Genomic DNA, 13,872 nt, shown 5'->3' on the forward strand with positions numbered 1-13,872 from the left:
TCCCAGGGGGTCAACTTGATGGGTGATTCAGGACCTCCCCCGGTGGCTGTGGCAATGTTGCGGTTGGCAGAGAGTATGCTGCGGACGCGTATCCGCAGGTCGTCCCATCGCTTGCGGCATTGCTGTGGGGTGCGGGGTGCGGTCCCCACCGCACTTACCCGCTGTGCCACCAGAGCCCATATGGCCTTCTTGTTTGCAAGTGCCGTCCTGGTCATTTGCGTGCAGAAGACGACGGCAGCATTCTCCTGGAGGGTCTCTGTTAGCACGGTGAGTTCCTCACGGGAGAAGTGGACCTGCCGCTTGCGGTCGCACGCTTTCTTCGCTACTTTTCCCATTTTTCTTGGTTTCGCTAGGGTGGTTGACGGGTTGGGGTGTGTTTCAGGGTAGTGATTTTAGTGGTTGTGTGGTTTTAGTGTATTTATAGGTGTACGCCTGGATGTTTCCCGTTCCGGGCCCATGTTTTCACTTCCGTTTCCGTATATTTCCGGCCACCGTACTTTCCGGTAGGCGCACACTGCGGTGACCGCTAAGAGGGGTGGCGGTATTGCACCTAGGGCGCCGTACGGCGGCGGTGTGGGCCGTTTTGGGGTCATTTCCGCCATCGCGGACTTTGCACTTCCGCCATGCCGTGGTGCTCGTGCCCGATGGGTCGGAATGGGCTGCACTTTGCTCCTTCGTGCAATGGCGGAAACGCTATTTACGCTGTGGCGCTCCGGTCAGTCGCTTTCCGCCAGGGTCGTAATGAGGGCCAATATCTTTTCGGGTCAATATCTAGAAGTCACACAGTCTTAGGAGGTAGAGGACAACACAGGAAACTTTGAGTGCACTAGTCACAGTAGAATATTACTCATTAAACTTTCCCGTAATCTTTGAGCGCACTAGCAGGGTAATTCATAGAAATTCGCACAAAAGTGGCGCACGCGACTGGCGCACAGCATGCCCGTGCGAATGTCTGTGCCAGCCGCGTGCGCTAAAATCGATTTCCGCGCACAGCGTATTCATGGATTTTCGCATCCAAAACCAGCCGTGGCGCAGCGTGGTGCAGCGACCCTGCAGCAGCGCCAGTTGCGCCCCCAAGAACGCCCTCGCGCAAGGAAAAGCCTTCAAAATCCCCAAATAATCACAAAGGGCTGCGCTAACCCTGGACCAGTTCACAGGGCTGGCAAACAGCAAATGTCAAGCGGGGAACGTGTATTTCAGTGGTTCGTGGGAAGTTCCACACGCGATTGTCCAATGTACGTGTGCATCAGGGGTGCGCAGGAAGTATCACACGCAAAATCAGCAGGGTACGTGTATTTCAGGGGTGCGCGGGAAGTATCACACGCGATTCCAGCAGGGTACGTGTATTTCAGGGGTGCGCGGGAAGTATCACACGCGATTAAAGCAGGGTACGTGTATTACAGGGGTGCGCGTGAAGTTCCACACGCGATTTCAGCAGGGTACGTGTATTTCAGGGGTGCTCGGGAAGTATCACACGCGATTCCAGCAGGGTACGTGTATTACAGGGGTGCGCGGGAAGTTCCACACGCGATTTCAGCAGGGTACGTGTATTTCAGTGGTGCGCAGGAATTTCCACAAGCGATTGGCCCCGTGCGAGCAGGGTACGTGTATTTCAGGGGTGCGTGGGAAATTCCACACGCGATTGGCCCCGTGCGAGCAGGGTACGTGTATTCCAGGGGTGCGTGGGAAGTTCCACACGCGATTGGCCCCTTGCGAGCAGGGTACGTGTATTTCAGGGGTGCGCGGGAAGTTCCACACGCGATTGGCCCCATGCGAGCAGGGTACGTGTATTTCAGGGGTGCGCGGGAAGTTCCACACGCGATTTCAGCAGGGTACGTGTATTTCAGGGGTGCGCGGGAAGTTCCACACGCGATTGGCCCTGTGCGAGCAGGATACGTGTATTTCAGGGGTGCGCGGGAAGTTCCACACGCGATTTCAGCAGGGTACGTGTATTTCAGGGGTGCGTGGGAAGTTCCACACGCGATTCCATCAGGGTACGTGTATTTCAGGGGTGCGTGGGAAGTTCCACACGCGATTGGCCCCGTGCGAGCAGGGTACGTGTATTCCAGGGGTGCGCGGGAAGTTCCACACGCGATTTCAGCAGGGTACGTGTATTCCAGGGGTGCACGGGAAGTCCCACACGCAATTTCAGCAGGGTACGTGTATTTCAGGGGGAGGCGGGAAGTTCCACACGCGATTTCAGCAAGGTATGTGTATTTCAGGGGTTCTGGGGAGTACTACACGTGAATTAGCCGTGTGGCTCCTCCCAGGTGTTCGCTCTACAACCTACACGGCCCCTGCAGGCAGCCCACACCACGGGGGACTACCCTGCACCCCTGCTCATGTCCCGCAGGCAGCCCATCCACCATGGGAATGCCCCCCAGCCAACCCACATGTCACCTTGCACTACTGATCAACAATGCATGTCTCCCACCACCCTCACCCCCCAGCAGTGCAGGGGCAGCCTCCACCAGGCCCCCACCCATGTCTACCACCACCCCCAGCCACCAGGGGCAGCCTCCACCAGGCCCCCACTCATGTCTCCCACCACCCCCACCCCCCAGCAGTGCAGGGGCAGCCTCCACCAGGCCCCCACTCATGTCCCCCTGCACCCGCACCCCCCAGCAGTGCAGGGCCAGCCTCCACCAGGCCCCCACCCATGTCTACCAGCACCCCTACCCCCCAGCCACCAGGGGCAGCCTCCACCAGGCCCCCACTCATGTCTCCCACCACCCCTACCCCCCAACAGTGCAGGGGCAGCTTCCACCAGGCCCCCACCCATGTCTACCACCACCCCCAGCCCCCAACCACCAGGGGCAGCCTCCACCAGGCCCCCACTAATGTCTCCCACCACCCCCAACCCCCAGCAGTGCAGGGGCAGCCTCCACCAGGCCCCCGCTCATGTCTCCCACCAACCCCAGCCCCCAGCAGTGCAGGGGCAGCCTCCACCAGGCCCCCACTCATGTCCCCCTGCTCCCCCACCCCCCAGCAGTGCAGGGGCAGCCTCCGCCAGGCCCCCACTCATGTCTACCACCACCCCCAGCCACCAGGGGCAGCCTCCACCAGGCCCCCACTCATGTCCCCCTGCACCCCCACCCTCCAGCAGTGCAGGGGCAGCCTCCACCAGGCCCCCACCCATGTCTCCCACCACCCCTACCCCCCAGCAGTCAGGTGCACCCTCCACCAGGCCCCCACTCATGTCCCCTTGCACCCCCACCCCCCAGCAGTGCCGGGGCAGCCTCCACCAGGCCCCCACTCATGTCTACCACCACCCCCACCCCCCAGCCACCAGGGGCAGGCTCCACCAGGCCCCCACTCATGTCTCCCACCCCCCCACCCCCCAGCAGTGCAGGGGCAGCCTCCACCAGGCCCCCACTCATGTCTCCCACCACCCCCATCCCCCAGCAGTGCAGGGGCAGCCTCCACCAGGCCCCCACTCATGTCTCCCACCACCCCCACCCCCCAGCAGTGCAGGGGCAGCCTCCACCAGGCCCCCACCCATGTCTACCACCACCCCAACCCCCCAGCCACCGGGGGCAGCCTCCACCAGGCCCCCACTCATGTCTCCCACCACCCCCACCCCCCAGCAGTGCAAGGGCAGCCTCCACCAGGCCCCACTCATGTCTCCCACCACCCCCAGCCCCCAGCAGTGCAGGGGCAGCCTCCACCAGGCCCCCACTCATGTCCCCCTGCACCCCCACCCCCCAGCAGTGCAGGGGCAGCCTCCACCAGGCCCCCACTCATGTCTACCACCACCCCCACCCCCCAGCCACCAGGGGCAGCCTCCACCAGGCCCCCACTCATGTCCCCCTGCACCCCCACCCCCCAGCAGTGCAGGGGCAGCCTCCACCAGGCCCCCACCCATGTCTCCCACCACCCCCTAACCCCCAGCAGTCAGGGGCACCCTCCACCAGGCCCCCACTCATGTCCCCCTGCACCCCCACCCCCCAGCAGTGCAGGGGCAGCCTCCACCAGGCCCCCACTCATGTCTACCACCACCCCCACCCCCCAGCCACCAGGGGCAGCCTCCACCAGGCCCCCACTCATGTCTCCCACCACCCCCACCCCCCAGCAGTGCAGGGGCAACCTCCACCAGGCCCCCACTCATGTCTCCCACCACCCCCACCCCCCAGCAGTGCAGGGGCAGCCTCCACCAGGCCCCCACTCAATTCTCCCACCACCCCCACCCCCCAGCAGTGCAGAGGCAGCCTCCACCAGGCCCCCACTCATGTCCCCCTGCACCCCCACCCCCCAGCAGTGCAGGGGCAGCCTCCACCAGGCCCCCACTCATGTCTCCCACCACCCCCACCCCCCAGCCACCAGGGCAGCCTCCACCAGGCCCCCACTCATGTCCCCCTGCACCCCCACCCCCCAGCAGTGCAGGGGCAGCCTCCACCAGGCCCCACCCATGTCTCCCACCACCCCCTACCCCCCAGCAGTCAGGGGCACCCTCCACCAGGCCCCCACTCATGTCCCCCTGCACCCCCACCCCCCAGCAGTGCAGGGGCAGCCTCAACCAGGCCCCCACCCATGTCTACCACCACCCCCACCCCCCAGCCACCAGGGGCAGCCTCCACCAGGCCCCCACTCATGTCTCCCACCACCCCCACCCCCCAGCAGTGCAGGGGCAGCCTCCACCAGGCCCCCACCCATGTCTACCACCACCCCCACCCCCCAGCCACCAGGGGCAGCCTCCACCAGGCCCCCACTCATGTCTCCCACCACCCCCACCCCCCAGCAGTGCAGGGGCAGCCTCCACCAGGCCCCCGCCCATGTCTCCCACCACCCCCTACCCCCCAGCAGTCAGGGGCACCCTACACCAGGCCCCCACTCATGTCTACCACCACCCCCACCTCCCAGGCACCAGGGGCAGCCTCCACCAGGCCCCCACTCATGTCCAACTCATGTCTCCCACCACCCTCACCCCCCAGCCACCAGGGACAGCCTCCACCAGGCCCCCACTCATGTCTCCCACCACCCCCACCCCCCAGCAGTGCAGGGGCAGCCTCCACCAGGCCCCCACTCATGTCTACCACCACCCCCACCCCCCAGCCACCAGGGGCAGCCTCCACCAGGCCCCCACTCATGTCTCCCACCACCCCCACCCCCCAGCAGTGCAGGGGCAGCCTCCACCAGGCCCCCACTCATGTCTCCCACCCCCCAGCAGTGCAGGGGCAGCCTCCACCAGGCCCCCACCCATGTCTCCCACCACCCCCTAACCCCCAGCAGTCAGGGGCACCCTCCACCAGGCCCCCACTCATGTCCCCCTGCACCCCCACCCCCCAGCAGTGCAGGGGCAGCCTCCACCAGGCCCCCACTCATGTCTACCACCACCCCACCCCCCAGCCACCAGGGGCAGCCTCCACCAAGCCCCCACTCATGTCTCCCACCACCCCCACCCCCCAGCAGTGCAGGGGCAGCCTCCACCAGGCCCCCACTCATGTCTCCCACCACCCCCACACCCCAGCAGTGCAGGGGCAGCCTCCACGAGGCCCCCACTCATGTCTCCCACCACCCCCACCCCCAGCAGTGCTGGGGCAGCCTCCACCAGGCCCCCACCCATGTCTACCACCACTCCCACCCCCCAGCCACCAGGGGCAGCCTCCACCAGGCCCCCACTCATGTCCAACTCATGTCTCCCACCACCCTCACCACCCAGCCACCAGGGGCAGCCTCCACCAGGCCCCCACTCATGTCTCCCACCACCCCACCCCCCCAGCAGTGCAGGGGCAGCCTCCACCAGGCCCCCACTCATGTCTCCCACCACCCCCACCCCCCAGCAGTGCAGGGGCAGCCTCCACCAGGCCCCCACCCATGTCTCCCACCACCCCCACCCCCAGCAGTCAGGGGCACACTCCACCAGGCCCCCACCCATGTCTACCACCACCCCCACCCCCAGCCACCAGGGGCAGCCTCCACCAGGCCCCCACTCATGTCTCCCACCACCACCACCCCCCAGCAGTGCAGGGGCAGCCTCCACCAGGCCCCCACCCATGTCTACCACAACCCCCACCCCCCAGCCACCAGGGGCAGCCTCCACCAGGCCCCCACTCATGTCTCCCACCACCCCCACCCCCCAGCAGTGCAGGGGCAGCCTCCACCAGGCCCCCACTCATGTCTCCCACTACCCCCACCCCCCAGCAGTGCAGGGGCAGCCTCCACCAGGCCCCCACTCATGTCTACCACCACCCCCAGCCACCAGGGGCAGCCTCCACCAGGCCCCCATCATGTCTCCCACCGCCCCACCCCCCCAGCAGTGCAGGGGCAGCCTCCACCAGGCCCTCACTCATGTCTCCCACCACCCTCACCCCCCAGCCACCAGGGGCAGCCTCCACCAGGCCCCCACCCATGTCTCCCACCACCCCCTACCCCCCAGCAGTCAGGGGCACCCTCCACCAGGCCCTCACTCATGTCTCCCACCACCCCCACCCCCCAGCAGTGCAGGGGCAGCCTCCACCAGGCCCCCACCCATGTCTCCCACCACCCCCTACCCCCCAGCAGTCAGGGGCACCCTCCACCAGGCCCCCACTCATGTCTACCACCACCCCCACCCTCCAGCCACCAGGGGCAGCCTCCACCAGGCCCCCACTCATGTCCAACTCATGTCTCCCACCACCCTCACTCCCAAGCCACCAGGGGCAGCCTCCACCAGGCCCCCACTCATGTCTCCCACCACCCCCACACCCCAGCAGTGCAGGGGCAGCCTCCACCAGGCCCCCACTCATGTCTCCCACCACCCCCACCCCCAGCAGTGCAGGGGCAGCCTCCACCAGGCCCCCACCCATGTCTCCCACCACCCCCTACCCCCCAGCAGTCAGGGGCACCCTCCACCAGGCCCCCACTCATGTCTACCACCACCCCCACCCCCCAGCCACCAGGGGCAGATTCCACCAGGCCCCCACTCATGTCCAACCCATGTCTCCCACCACCCTCACCCCCCCGGCAGTGCAGGGGCAGCCTCCACCAGGCCCCCACTCATGTTCCCCTGCACCCCCACCCCCCCAGCACTGTGGGGCACCTGCAAGCAGGCCCCCTCTCATGTCCAACTCATGTTCTCCTGCACCCCCACCCCCCAGCACTGTGGGGCACCTGCCAGCAGGCCCCCACTCATGTCCAACCCATGTTCCCCTGCACCCCCACCCCCCAGCACTGTGGGGCACCTGCCAGCAGGCCCCCACTCATGTCCAACTCATGTATGTTCTCCTGCACCCCCACCCCCCAGCACTGTGGGGCACCTGCCAGCAGGCCCCCACTCATGTCCAACTCATGTTCCCCTGCACCCTCACCCCCCATCACTGTGGGGCACCTGCCAGCAGGCCCCCACTCATGTCCAACTCATGTTCCCCAGCCAACATGTCATCACATTCTAGATCCCCGGTCCCTATGGTCAGCCTCCAAATGCAAAACACCCACCCGAGTATTGCATCCACCCACTCAGAAATGGCAATAACATGATAGAACTGCAATTGCAAGTTTGGAAACGAACACATGTCCCTCACATACACCCAATGGGTGTCAGTGAATCTCAAAACCCATATCATGATATGCATGAAACCAATGAGATGATACTACACATTGAAGTTTGATCAAAAAATATGTATTAAAGAAAACATGAATTGAATCAAAAATAAACTAACAGAAATGGGAATGTAAAAAAAGTAAAAAGAAACATGTCCAAGAAAAAATGCAAAACCAAAAATCAGAATCCAAAGGAATGGTGTCCAAAGTCACAGTCCAGAAAAGAAAATCCAATGGGAAATTATAATTGAAAGCCATTGCTCCATGGGTAAATAGGAAAAAGAAAAGAAAATCCAACAGTGAACTATATACAGGTGAACAAGCCAGGGTTCATGATCCCAACAAAAGAAATGAAACCTATCTAACAACACTACCTAATAAAAAATAACTATATACAAAAATGTGGCCCATTGTCCAAAAGGTCCAAAGAAAATGCAAAAACAAAGGAAACCTAACACTAACTACATAACTATTTACCTGGGCAGCGGGCTAGTCCAACGGCTCACTGGATGTTGTCATGGGCCAGGGTATCATCGAACTCCTGTTCAATGGCTTGGAGGCGGGCATGTTCCCTGGCCCCGAGGTCTCGCAGGGATAAAGCAGTGTCCAGCTCCAACTCCCTGCGAAGACCCTCGAGGCACTCAGCCCGCCTCAGCTCCCTCCGCATGGAGTTCTCCGCCCTGACCATTGTGAGCCGTTCCTCCTCTGCCCGCTGCCGCTCCGCACCTATCTGCTGGCCCAACCGCTCCCACATGGAAGCCACTCCCATTCCAGGGTTCTCCTGCCCTCCGGCCGATGCCTGCACCCCTGATGTTGATGGCCCCGAGCCATGATGCCTCCCACGTCGAGCCTGCCGCTGCCTCCGACGCAACTGCCTGTGCCAGCACGACGGCATCCAGGCTGATGGTATCCACTGACGCCGTCGTGCACGTGCCCTGCCCGATGATGCCGTCACATCCTCCATCTGCTGGGGTCCAGTTGCTGGTGTGTCCACCCCTGCTGGACCTCCGACTCCCAACTGTGGCAGGGATGGGATCCCCACCGAGCCGGCTGGATTGGTCGGGGCAGGTCCACAGGGGGCCCTTGTTGCATCTGGGCCGGAAGACGGCATGGAGAACGACTGGTGCATAGTCTCCACAGAGGAGGAGTGGGTCGCCAGATTGGCCGACACATGTAGGAAACCCCCGCCATGGCCGTTCCCAACTGGGCCACGTCGGCACGGTGCTCTCCGTGATGACGTGCATGCTCCTCCTGGGAAGCACGCACCTCATCACGAATTGCACCTGTGCGCAACGCGACACCAATCAGGACCTTCTCCATACGGCCAGAGGTCCCCTCGTACGCAGGTGGAGGGGAGTCAGATGACATGGACATCCCCCCTACCTGCGGACGGGCCTGGGATGGGGCATCCCTGCTGGTGCATGGTGGTGCAGTCACAGTGCCAGGGACAGTGACATGCACAGGCCCCTCCACGGCGACCTGTGCTGCCTCCTGCCCCTGCCCCTGGACTGCAACACTTGCACCAGCAGGGATGCCCCCATCAGGCCCCATGTGCGCCTCAGTAGTGGCCTCCTCCTCCTCTGTGGAAACCACCAACCTGGATGGCTCCACCCCGTCTTCCGCCGTTGCAAGCCCCTTTGGGGGCTCACCCACCCCTTCCGCTGCAGCCGTGGGGGCATCCCTGCCACTTTGCTCCACAGAGCCGTCTCCGCCCTCTTCTTCACGTGGCGCTGTGTAGAGGGGGACATAGAACACAAGCATCAGGGTACTGTACAATGGTCCCCTAGACAGGAAGCAATAGCAGATGAGTGGCACTGTCAAAGATCACTTCCATCATGTCCCTCCACAACACATGGCTCAGTGCAGGTAAAACACATGCGGTAACAGGCATGGCGCATGCTATGGACATTAGCATACATGTCCAAGTGATTCTTGAAACATACACTGTTGTTTTGGAACTCACATGCATCATGTGCCATGCCTATCACATCCACACACTTCACCCTAGTTTCATCCATCTGGCCTCATACACCACAGACACAGTGGATACAAGGATGACTAGGCTGCATCAGTGAACCTGAACATTGCGACAGACATGTGTCATGCATCCCTGGCATTCACAAGTCACAGACACGCAGGTCAGACACACAGACATGGACAGCATACATGTACATGGCATCAACACCCATCCCTCACCCATGTCCAGGAACAGAGACTGGCATGCTTTAATGTGGCCATTCCGCATAGGGCAACCCATGTTGCATTTGAACACATGCACCAACCATGTGGTTCACACATTACTGGTCTCACATGCATGACGTCCCTGCACACACACATGCATACATGGCCTATGCCACACATACAGGCAAGTATCAGACAACCAGCACACTGCGACATGCCCTGTCTCACACAGCAATGCTTGGCCACTTACCGCTCAACTCCAGACGGGTCTGCCTCTCAAGGATCTGGGCATGGAGCGCTGGGCCTACGCGTTCCAGGACCCTCATCTGGATGGTACTCATGCGGCCCCGGCCCCCCTCCACGAGGCGCCGGGCCTTCAAGAGGGTCCTGGACCTGCAGTCATCCCAGCGCTTCTTGACATGTTGGTAGTCGCGGACTGCCACCCCCTCCGCGTTGATGGCAGTCACGATGTCCGTCCAGATCCGAGTCCGTCCTTCCATGTTGGCGCGCTTACTTCCGAAGAGGGCTTCATACTGCCCCAGGACTTGCTCCACCAGGACACCAACTTCGGTGGGAGTGAAGCTGGTGCCCCTCTGCCTCTCTGGCCGGGGGTTGCCAGTGGTGCCAGATGTTGCAGTGCCCGACATGGCAACCCCAGAGGCAGGAGTGGGTGGGCAACTGGGTCCTGGGGCTGGGGTGTGGAGCGATGGTATCCCAGTCGGGAGTCTTCTGTTCCAGCAGGGGTGGACACAGCAAATGGACCCCTGCAGATGGCTGATGTGCAGGCACCAAATGGCAGGGCACGGTGGCAGCAGGCAGGCAGGCAGGCAGGCAGCAGCAGATGGCTCGTGGGAGGCTGCTCGGGGCTCTGGGGGGCAGTAACTCGGCCTTTTGGGCAGGAGCGTGGTCTTCCGTGTGCTTACGCGTGGCCAGCTTGATACGGAGGGATTTGGCACGTGAAAATCCTGCACGTCTGTGTGTAAATCGAGGAAAGGCCCATAGCGCGTATGCACGTCAGCACGCATATGCGATTTCATTGGACCAAAGGCCCTTAGCGCGTGAATGCGTCTGTGACGTGAGGCGCGCGGGTGTTTCCCTCATTACATGACAGAGCACACGTGGATTTCCACCAATCGCGTGTGGAACTTCCTGCACACCCCAGAAATACACGTACCCAGGCCAATCGCGTGTACGCTCACTTCCCTCTGATTACACGCGATGACACTCGGACGTGCAGTTTTACCACGTGTGCTCGCATATGCGATTTCATTGGCCCAAAGGCCACCATGCGCAGCTGTGACGTCACGCGCATGGCCGTAGAGAATGGCGCGTGTAAAAATGAAGAGATACACTTCCGAGTGTCAAAGCGCGTAATTGATGGAAATGGCCTCATTGCGTATGCGCGTCTGTGACGTGTGTATAAAAGGTACGTGTAGAATACCATTTCCTTGTACGTGCTTTTCGTGGAGAGCGAGTGGGTGAAATCTGTACTTCTTGTCGGTTCACACGCGATTTACTTCACAGCGTTTCCAGTTCATACTCCCTGTTACCTCAGACAGCTTTTTCTCTTTTCCTCTTTTTCCTGGGCCTGTTTCCTCAAACAGCGTTCCCTACTACTGTTGTCCTGTCTCCTCAGACAGCGTACAATTCTTCTTTTGGCGGGGGTGTTGCCAACGCGCACACGCGCATATTTTTCACACTTTTGTTCCTGGCGGACGGCGAGTCGCGCACGTATTTAACATCTGTGCTTGCCCCGTGTGTCGCGCACCCCTTCAGAGGTCATTCTAGGCTGCGTGTGACACGCATACGTTCATTCTTGTGTTCCTGGGTGCCACAGCGTAGTGCAGGTTTATTTTTCCACGCACGTGGTCTAGGAGGGGTTGTGTGCACCTTACTTCGCTTTTTTGGGGTGCCTGTGCGTTGCGTGACCCGTCATCTTTCCCCAGGGGTGACAGACAGCCTTGCTAGAGCACTAGGGTACGATTACCATCTGGTACCCAACCCCTTTGACCCCAATTGCCCAGGACAATAGTTCACATCGACTCCCATACGCACAATAACATCAGTGCCATGGCTGGGAGGCGAACAAGCCGTAAGGGTGGCAAAGGTGGCCGAGCCCCAAGTGGTGGCCGTGGTGGATCTGGTAGGGGATGTGGCCGTGACTTGCAGGGTGCCCCTAGCCCCCCATGTGTGGAGGAGCAGTCAGGGACACACATCCCCCCCCCGGTTGAGGTTACCGTGGCTGACACCATCCATGCTCAGCCCTTGTTGGACCAGCCCACTGTGGAACCAGACCTGGCACAGGGTGACTCCATGGCTGACTTCCAGGTCAGCAGGTCTAGGCCACGCGCACCGGTGAACGTTGGTGTCATCAGGCCACATGGATCAGGGGCAGCTAGGTCATCTGCTGCCCCGCGTAGGCAGGCTGGGGAGGCTGCAGGGGCAGCTGCGGCTCCATCCACCCCACCTCTCACACACCCATCCAGGACAGTGTCGGTCCAAGTCCATCATGCTGACATTCCCCCTGACACCATCACACTTGAGATAATGCCTGCACCTACTCCCATGCTGAGTGTGCAATCCCACGCTCCTGCCCCTAGTGTCCAGAGCGGCGTAGGACACCCAGGATACCCACCACCTTCCAAGCGGAAGAGGAAGAGTGCTCGTCCAGTAGAGGCTGATGCCCCAGACACGGCTACACAGTCCGGCCCGTCAAGGAAGTCCAGCTTCAATGAGGCCGAACTGAATGCACTTGTAGAGTATGTGTCTGCACATGACCGCGAAATGGTGATTGTTGCAGGATCCAAGACCACACCTGCACAACGTCAGGCACACTGGCAGACCATTGCGGACATCATAAGTGCCCTTGGAATCGTGAGGCGCACAGCTAATGAATGCTACAAGCGCTGGAATGACCTGAAGCGCAGGGCAAAGAATAAGCTGACCTTAAGTCATGCCGCAACTCTAGTGACTGGAGGTGGGTCTCCAGCAGACGACCTAGAACTCACTCCACGTGAGCAGGTTGCTGGGACCTACGTCATGGAGGAACAGATCCAAGGCGTGGGAGAAGTGGCAGATTACGAGGCATTGTCCGGTGAGTGCACATGCATGTGTGTGTCATCCATGTGCATGGTGTGTGTGGGAGGGCTTCTGTTTGGGTGCCAGGGGAGGGTGTGTGTGCCTGAGTGGTTCAGCTCACCCATGTGCCTCTTCCTAAACATTCTTGGCAACAGCATTTGGGTATAGCAGCATCCCTTCGGCCAACATTAGACATCCAGCCCAACACCACGCCAGTTGCCCTTGGAGTGTCATCTTGCCACTACACTGTTGCTTATTTACCTCTGTTTATTCAGGCAGATTGTTTGCATACCACCACTTTTACTCGGGATTTCTCAGTCCTATTGTCACATGTCTGACATGGCTATGGTACAGTGGACTGGCTCAGTTTCGTGCACATGATTAGTTTGGACATGTCCCTGTGCTATAGGACCATTTTTGACTGGCAGCTGCATGTTAAACATTTGAACCATTACAATGAAAATAATCAATCATATGAACAAACTGGACTGAATGAACAATTGGTGACCTCCTCTCCCTCTTCACTTCATGGCTAGGGTACATGCCATCTGTGTGATGGCATGTGTATTTGACCTGCCAATCACTGGCCAATGTGTGATGCCACTGCTAGGCAGCATGCAGCAAATGTGTTCATCTTCCATCTTGGTGTCATCAATGTGTGCCATCTGCCTCCCCATCACACGCAGTGACGGTGCATGCATGGGAGTGTTTTAGTCATGTGGGACATGTGTCAATCAAGTACTGTTTCTGTAGCCTCTCAGCGCTCATTGTGTGCCATAGTGCTAATGCCTGTTTCCATTTGTTTTCTTTTATGTCTTTGCGGGGGAAGACGCACCTGATACTGCTGGGGTTGTGGAGATGGTGCAGACCCAGGAGGGGTCTGAGGGCCGACCGACCACCAGTGAGGGACGTGGTGTGGTGGTGGGTGAGAACCCACAACTGCTGCAGGTCGTGCTCTCAAGGGGTGTCTCTGGCTGCACCTCCCCCGAGCTGTACTCAGGTGTTGATTCGGATGATGAGACCTACGTGCCGTCGCAGGTGAGTGTTCCTGGGAGGGATTCTGTTCTGTCCGACCCACCTGCACCAGGGTTAGAA

This window comes from Ambystoma mexicanum, chromosome 12 (assembly GCF_040938575.1).
Source record: "Ambystoma mexicanum isolate Mex_15411 chromosome 12, UKY_AmexF1_1, whole genome shotgun sequence".
Taxonomy (NCBI): Eukaryota; Metazoa; Chordata; class Amphibia; order Caudata; family Ambystomatidae; genus Ambystoma; species Ambystoma mexicanum.